Source organism: Aptenodytes forsteri, unplaced genomic scaffold (assembly GCF_000699145.1).
Source record: "Aptenodytes forsteri isolate BGI_AS27 unplaced genomic scaffold, ASM69914v1 Scaffold217, whole genome shotgun sequence".
Taxonomy (NCBI): Eukaryota; Metazoa; Chordata; class Aves; order Sphenisciformes; family Spheniscidae; genus Aptenodytes; species Aptenodytes forsteri.
The window spans coordinates 4,749,151-4,756,359 of record NW_008796222.1 but is presented as its reverse complement, the minus strand read 5'-3'; positions in this window follow the sequence as shown (position 1 = coordinate 4,756,359).

Genomic DNA, 7,209 nt, shown 5'->3' with positions numbered 1-7,209 from the left:
CTGCACCGGGACATTACATTCACATTTATTTGGTCTGCAAAAGTTTTAGTTGGGATCAAACGTACTTTTGTCTAACTTTAATCCCTTTGCTCTGGCTACTCTGTTAAAATTCAGTAGGGTAACTTCAAGCTGGTAAGTCAGACTCAGCTAGTGAAGCCAAGATGTTATTTTCTGTCCTTTCTTGGCAGTTCACTCCAGGAGCACCCTGCAGCAGGAAGCCTGTGTGATCCAGTGCTGGATATGTCCATACAGTCATCAGTACACAGACTGTCTTCTAAACGAGTTCAACCTTGAAACAAATAATGTCAAAGCACTTCAAAGAAAGAGCCCAGGACCCTTTCAAGGAAGGAACATAGCTGTTTGCTTGAGGCAGGCAGGAGAACTGGACCCAACTACACAATATATAAGTGCATTCTAAAAAATACTCTGAAAAACAGGATTATCATTGGTTCTTCCTCAAAGCTGGCATCAGTTTTTCTCCTGATAGTAACTAATACAGATGGGTGACTAATTTAAATTTGTGCTTGCCTTGGTTGCTACTCTACACTGCATCGTGGCTGCAGCCATTTAAGTCAACAGGAAAACTAAAAATTTCATGAGAATTTAGATTTCATCTTCAGTTTTCAGTGAAACTGAGCATGACTGCAGTGACCATGAGATACTAAGGAGCACATGAATCTATATATACAAGGCCATATCCTCTCTGCTTTAATTCGTATTAATAAAAATAGCAAGAGAACAATGTAAATCATGCATTGTGGTAGTGATGTCTTGTGGTAATGGAATTATGCAGTTAAATCCCACAGATTTGTTCTCAGTCAAATTCCAAAAGGCAGAAAAAAGCAAGAGGAGAGATGCTATTGGCATGCCTTTATATGTCCATGCTCTCCACAAGAATGCCTGCAACGCTACCAGAGTTACTGTGGGAATCCTCATTATACTGAAAGACAAATGGTGGGATCCTAATAGCCCCCCTGGACCTCGGTGATGCTGTGAAAGCTGTGTTCTTCTCATCTGTGCTCAGGTAAGCTTTACCTTGTAGGTGTAAGGTGAGCTGGGACTTCAGAGCTCTTCGGCTCAGCATCTAACTCGGGGCTGCCAACGTAACGGCCCCATCCATCTGGGCTGCAGATATTCACCAGTCACAGAAAGGAGAAGCACTGTGGGGTCCCCTAGGAAAGATAGCCCTGAGGAATGGGCTGTGACCACCATTTGTCTGGCTGGTAGCCTGCTCTTCATCTGAGAGACCCTTGGGGAAGACATCAGTCCAGCAGGGTCTCTGTGACTTGTCACGGTGGTGACAGCCCACTTCTAGCTTCCCTCTTTTTTAAGAACCTCTGACGTGGGCAGGCAGCAGTGTACTGATGTTCACGTGCGCAGCATACACACAGAAAGGTTGGCATGTGTCAAGCCTGCTACGCATGAGTTGTACTACATTCAGTCATTTGACAGGACAGGGTCCAGTACGTATGTCCTCCATGACACACGTAGTGTATCCCACTGCAACAGTAAAGTTGGGCATTGCCATCTAAGCAAGGGGCACTTGCTTTTTCCTCATACATAAGCCTGCCGTAAGCAATGAGCTGTGGCACAGGCATATGCCTCTATGAGGAAAGAAGCTTCCAATCTTGTTATCCTGTTTGCCATTTTATCCCAGCTAAATGCACATGTAGCATTTCTCCCAGATGCTACCTTTCCTGCCAGGTTCCTCAGACTGATAAAAGAAAACAGCATTCATAGCATTTATGATGATTTTCCAGAAGTTTAGGGACTCAGAGAAAAACTGCTTAGTATTTGAAATGTGTTGGCGTGTAAGATATTTAACATGATATTGTGGCCTTTTTCCCCTTTGACTTGTGCCCAAAATCACCAGCGATTTTACTGGTTTCACTCCTAACTGACCCTGGGACAATCAAGAGGAAAGTTGTCCCTCTCCAACCTCCAGGGCTGTGCTACCATGAACAGTAATCCATAGCAAAAGCATATGACTTTCCCCAAAACATTAACATACACTTTTTCACCAGTAAGCACTTTCACTCCAAACATTACACACTCAGTCTAGCTACATACCTAACACCAATTGGAAGGCAATCTTCAAGGAGGTGGAATGATTCTAAAATCATGAGTATAAAATCCCTGGTTTCCCACTTTGTCTTCATAAAGGTTGTAACACAGGAAGCTAGGAATGCCAGGAAAGATGGGCCCGTTGGGTCTGCCCACAGGAAATGCCAATGAAGAAAACTTGAGGAGGATGGGGCATGGAAACTTCCCTAGACTGCCACACTGCTGTGAGAGTAAGGTAGATGAATTCAGCCTGTGGCAAGAGAGAGTAGATGATCAGCATATGCATTTCTTTTTCTCCCTAAAGATGAGGAGCTGAACTCTTCAGGACATGCTAAGGAATGCATGCAGATGACACCAAGTTGGGCGGGAGTGTTGATCTGCTCGAGGGTAGGAAGGCTCTGCAGAGGGACCTGGACAGGCTGGATTGATGGGCCGAGGCCAGCTGTATGAGATTCAACAAGGCCAGGTGCGGGGTCCTGCACTTCGGCCACAAGAACCCCATGCAGCGCTACAGGCTTGGGGAAGAGTGGCTGGAAAGCTGCCTGGCGGCAAAGGACCTGGGGGTGCTGGTCGACAGCCGGCTGAACATGAGCCGGCAGTCTCCCCAGGCGGCCAAGAAGGCCAATGGCATCCTGGCCTGTATCAGAAAGAGTGTGGCCAGCAGGAGTAGGGAAGTGATCGTGCCCCTGTACTCGGCCCTGGTGAGGCCGCACCTCGAATACTGTGTTCAGTTTTGGGCCCCTCACTACAAGAAGGACGTTGAAGTGCTGGAGCGTGTCCAGAGAAGGGCAACGAGGCTGGTGAGGGGTCTGGAGAACAAGTCTTATGAGGAGCGGCTGAGGGAACTGGGGTTGTTTAGCCTGGAGAAAAGGAGGCTGAGGGGAGACCTCATCGCTCTCTACAACTACCTGAAAGGAGGTTGTAGCGAGGTGGGTGTCGGTCTCTTCTCCCCAGTAACTAGCGATAGGACGAGGGGAAATGGCCTCAAGTTGCTCCAGGGGAGGTTTAGATTGGACATGAGGAAAAATGTCTTTACTGAAAGAGTGGTGAAACATTGGAAGAGGCTGCCCAGGGAAGTGGTGGAGTCCCCATCCCTGGAGGTATTTAAAAGACGTATAGATGAGGCACTTAGGGACATGGTTTAGTGGACATGGTGGTGTTGGGTTGACGGTTGGACTCAATGATCTTAGAGGTCTTTTCCAACCTTAATGATTCTATGATTCTAAGGAAGGCCAAGTTGCTTCATGACCTAGTAAAGATGCTAAAGCAGTTATAGCAGATCTTAACTGATAATTATAGTCTAGAACTATATTCACTTCTCTCGTGCTTGTCTTTTTTTATATGACATAACCCTTACTTTGATCAAGTAAAGTAATTGTATTCTTTCATTTATTAAGTTTGCCAGGTAATGAAGGTGACTGTGATTGACCCATTGGCAATGATGAGATCCCATTCCTCCAGTGAGTGGTGAACAGTATGCAATGGATTAGCCTTAAGATGTCATATATCTTACTCTGCCTCAGAGGCCCAAGGCTCTGTAGGACATTCCTCCAATAAGCTGTGTGGAGGATCTCACTCACCAGAATTGGTGAACTCTGGCAAAACACAATCATGTATGCCTCATGAAGTTTCCTCTGGCGGACCCAACTGCAGATTGCTGCAATGGGAAAATGGGCAAAGGACCAGAGTCCCTGGGAGGGCACTTAAATAACTCCACCTTTATGTAAGGTAGAGGAATATAGAAGATGTTCAATAATGCTATAAAATACTTAAAGCTGCAAATGCCTTGCAAATAAAATTACAATGATGATGGAGTATTTGAGCATTAGAGAATAAATGAGGGCAGACCCAGAGACTTGGAAAGTTACTTCTAATATAAAATATAGGCAACTGGGAATGCTTTCTCCTTATGTCCCGTCTATCATTCTTTCCTTTTGAATCGTATCTTCCTATCAAAAGGAAAAAAAAAAAGAAAAAAAGATTTTCTCTGCCAGTTACAATGTTGTAGATTCTCCCGAATGGCAGGACAGGCTGACTGCAGGACTAGCTGCGTATAAAAGGCAGGTACTGAAAGTGCACACACAAGTGCTGTTGAGTGTAATAGAGTTCAGCCTTTAATACAAGCCAGACGTGGCTACCACAGAGTCTGACACAGCTCGTACATTTGTGGTAAGCTGAAACAGCTTGGGTATTCTGCAGGTAAGGAATGAGATTGATTAGAAAAACTATATGAGCAAGTGAGGTTGAGGACCAGAAGCCAGAAACTTTTCAATTCTGTAAGAACAAAACTCAGTTACAGGCGACAGACCATTTCTAGACCTCCCTCATGGTCACCATTGCTGAATGAAGAGCGGGATGAATGTTCATTCTGCAGAAATGTATGCTAAATTTTAATTACGTGCTATATCTAGTATATCATGTATGCTGTTTGGTGGGAGAGGGGTTGAAAAATCTACGGTGAAGTCTAGTCATCCATCATTTCCTTTGACAAAGTAGTGCTTCCTGGTGAAGTTATCTTCCTCCAGGGGTATGTTAGAAGTAGTAGCTGTTGCTATAAATTTCTTTTCACTGGTAAAAGCGTATTAATATTTTTGAGCAGTTTCTTCCGTATGGATGGTTGGTTTGCCTGTCTTCTAAACTTACTAAGAAGAAATGACTGGCATCCCGTCACAGGAAGATTCATTAGGTTTCTTTTTTTCATTCTTAACTTGCTCACCTGATTTTGCCCAGAGAAGGCTGTGAACTTATTGGCATAACTAAGATAGCTGCATATGGACAGCTTTGAAAGGGATAGGGTCTCAGCTCTTGTACTGCCTTACTGTTAGAAAAAAATCTTTAAGTAACAAAATCTGGGCAGCAAAGGAGCCCAGGATGGGAAACTGGAGACGGAGGAAAGGGGTGTACTGCCATGAACTGAAGAACTAGTTTATTAGTTAAAGTTTAAAAAGAGGAAGAAGGATTAATTGAATGAAAAGGTACAGAGCATATTTTGTAGCATATGATCAGACAGCATTAGGTCACACACACACAGAAGGAGTGGAACAGAATCAAATCTCAGCTACTCAGCAATTCCAAGACAACAAGATGTGATGGCATAACCTGAAGAAAGCAAGGACACGTGGAATACAAAATGTTTATAATAAGAGTATAGAAATATTTTGGGTTTAATGTGCTTAAATTTGCAAAGTACTTTTACGGCATTTCATTTTCCATAGTAAACGAAAAAGACTGACCTTTGTTTTCTTAGAACTGACTAGTTGACTACCCAGGGTGATTTACCTGATTACAAATGAGTTAACTCCATAACCTGCCTCACTAAGGCTCCTTAATTTCATCATAAAACCTGACAACTTCTACCTTTCTAATCCTATGAAAATATTATATATTTTCTTATAAACTCAGCTAATATTTTTCACTTAATCCACAGCTAAGACTTAAAGAATTGCACAGACTTATTTATGGCACGTATAGATTGTAGATTAGTGTAGATTGAACAGTAAAGCCCTGACACTGCTGGTTGCTGTAGGACACTTGGACTGGGTTACAGGACCCTCCCTGTCCAGAAATGAGACCTGTAGTGGACCTGTAGTGTTAAAAGAGCAGCAGTAAGTAATAGCAAGAGAAAATCAGTGCAATGGCTTGTGTGACTCTGTACAAGAGCTCACCCATCAGAGCCTCCTTCAGAGCTACGCTTGGTTTTGCAGACCTGGTTCTTTCCTACCCACTAAAATTCATTTTCAGCCAAAAACTGCTAATAAATGTAATGCCTTAAAATAGCAGTATAATGTACACAAATGCTTGTAAGCTGTACATGCCCACTCACAGTGCTACTTCTCAGGCTGCTGCTCTGCTAAGTATTAGTACTATTAATGATTTATATGGTGCCACTGAGCTGTGTGACACTTCACAAACATGTAAGAAGACTGGTTCAACCGTAAAGTCAGAATAACTTCCTCGGTTTCACAAACTGAGGTAATGGGCCTCCAGGGGAGGTCAGTCCACCTGGAGGGTAGGTGCAGATCTGCTTGCAGCCAAGACCCCCAATAGTTAAGCGTTAATTTTACCTGGAACGAGACAAAAGGTGTTACAAGAGTTTTCCTAGAATAAAAAGACTTTTCCATATGTCTTTCTGAACTGGGCACTGAGAAATGCAGCTTACAACTCTTTCGCTTGAAGAAGCAAGTCCAGTTGTTATAAAAAGAAAACCGGTGCTGAGTTGCTCTTTTCCATTGTATCCATGGATGTACAAGATTTTAGATTAGTAATGTGAAGAGGAAGTTGAGCTTTATAAGACTAATGACAGGAATTTGGGACAGGATGGGCCTTGGTCGGAGCAGCTAGAAAGAGAATGATTTGTAGAAAAACGAAACCAGTCTTTTGCTATTCCAAACAAATAGCAAATGGCCCAGCAAAACACTAAATAACCTATTGCAAGACCTTGCTAACATGACTAAAACAAGATCTATTCAATATGTACTGGCAAAGCCCCCCCAGCATGTGCATGCACACGTACGCACACGCACACGCACGCACGCGCACGCTGCATTTAAGACCAGCATTATGCATTTGCTACAACCGCAGAACTAGTTAGACTACAGCTTTTTCCACCTGGAAAATGTTTGAGATTCATTCAGCTGCAAATGAAAAGATAGAAAATAAAACATCAAGGAGAAACCTAATAAAATATTAAACAAGTCAATTTGTTTTCAGCTGACCCCGTCATTTTAATAAAGTATATTTTAAAATGAAAAGATGTTTCAAATAACAAAAATAATCATTTTGTTCTAAAAATGTCTTTCATTCTGGCATTGTTTCCATCCCCCTTGGAAGGCATGAAATTTAATGCAAATCAATGCAAACCCAACCATTAAATTGGAATTCTGGGTTCTTTTAACAGAAAGCTATTTTTCTGAACACTTCCCAGTTAATGCTTCACGGCTGTTGCGGCAAGACAAGTGTTAATTTAAAGGGCAAGAAAGAGCTGCCCTGGGAGAACAATGCTCTGAGCGAACAGGAGGCCAAAAGCAGCCGGGCCGTGGGGCTCCGCGCTCCCTCCCCTGCCCCTCCGGCTCCTCCCGCCCGGGACCCTCTCCAGCCCCCCGGCTCCCCAGGCTGCCGCAGGCGGGGCTCCCCCGCGCCACCGCC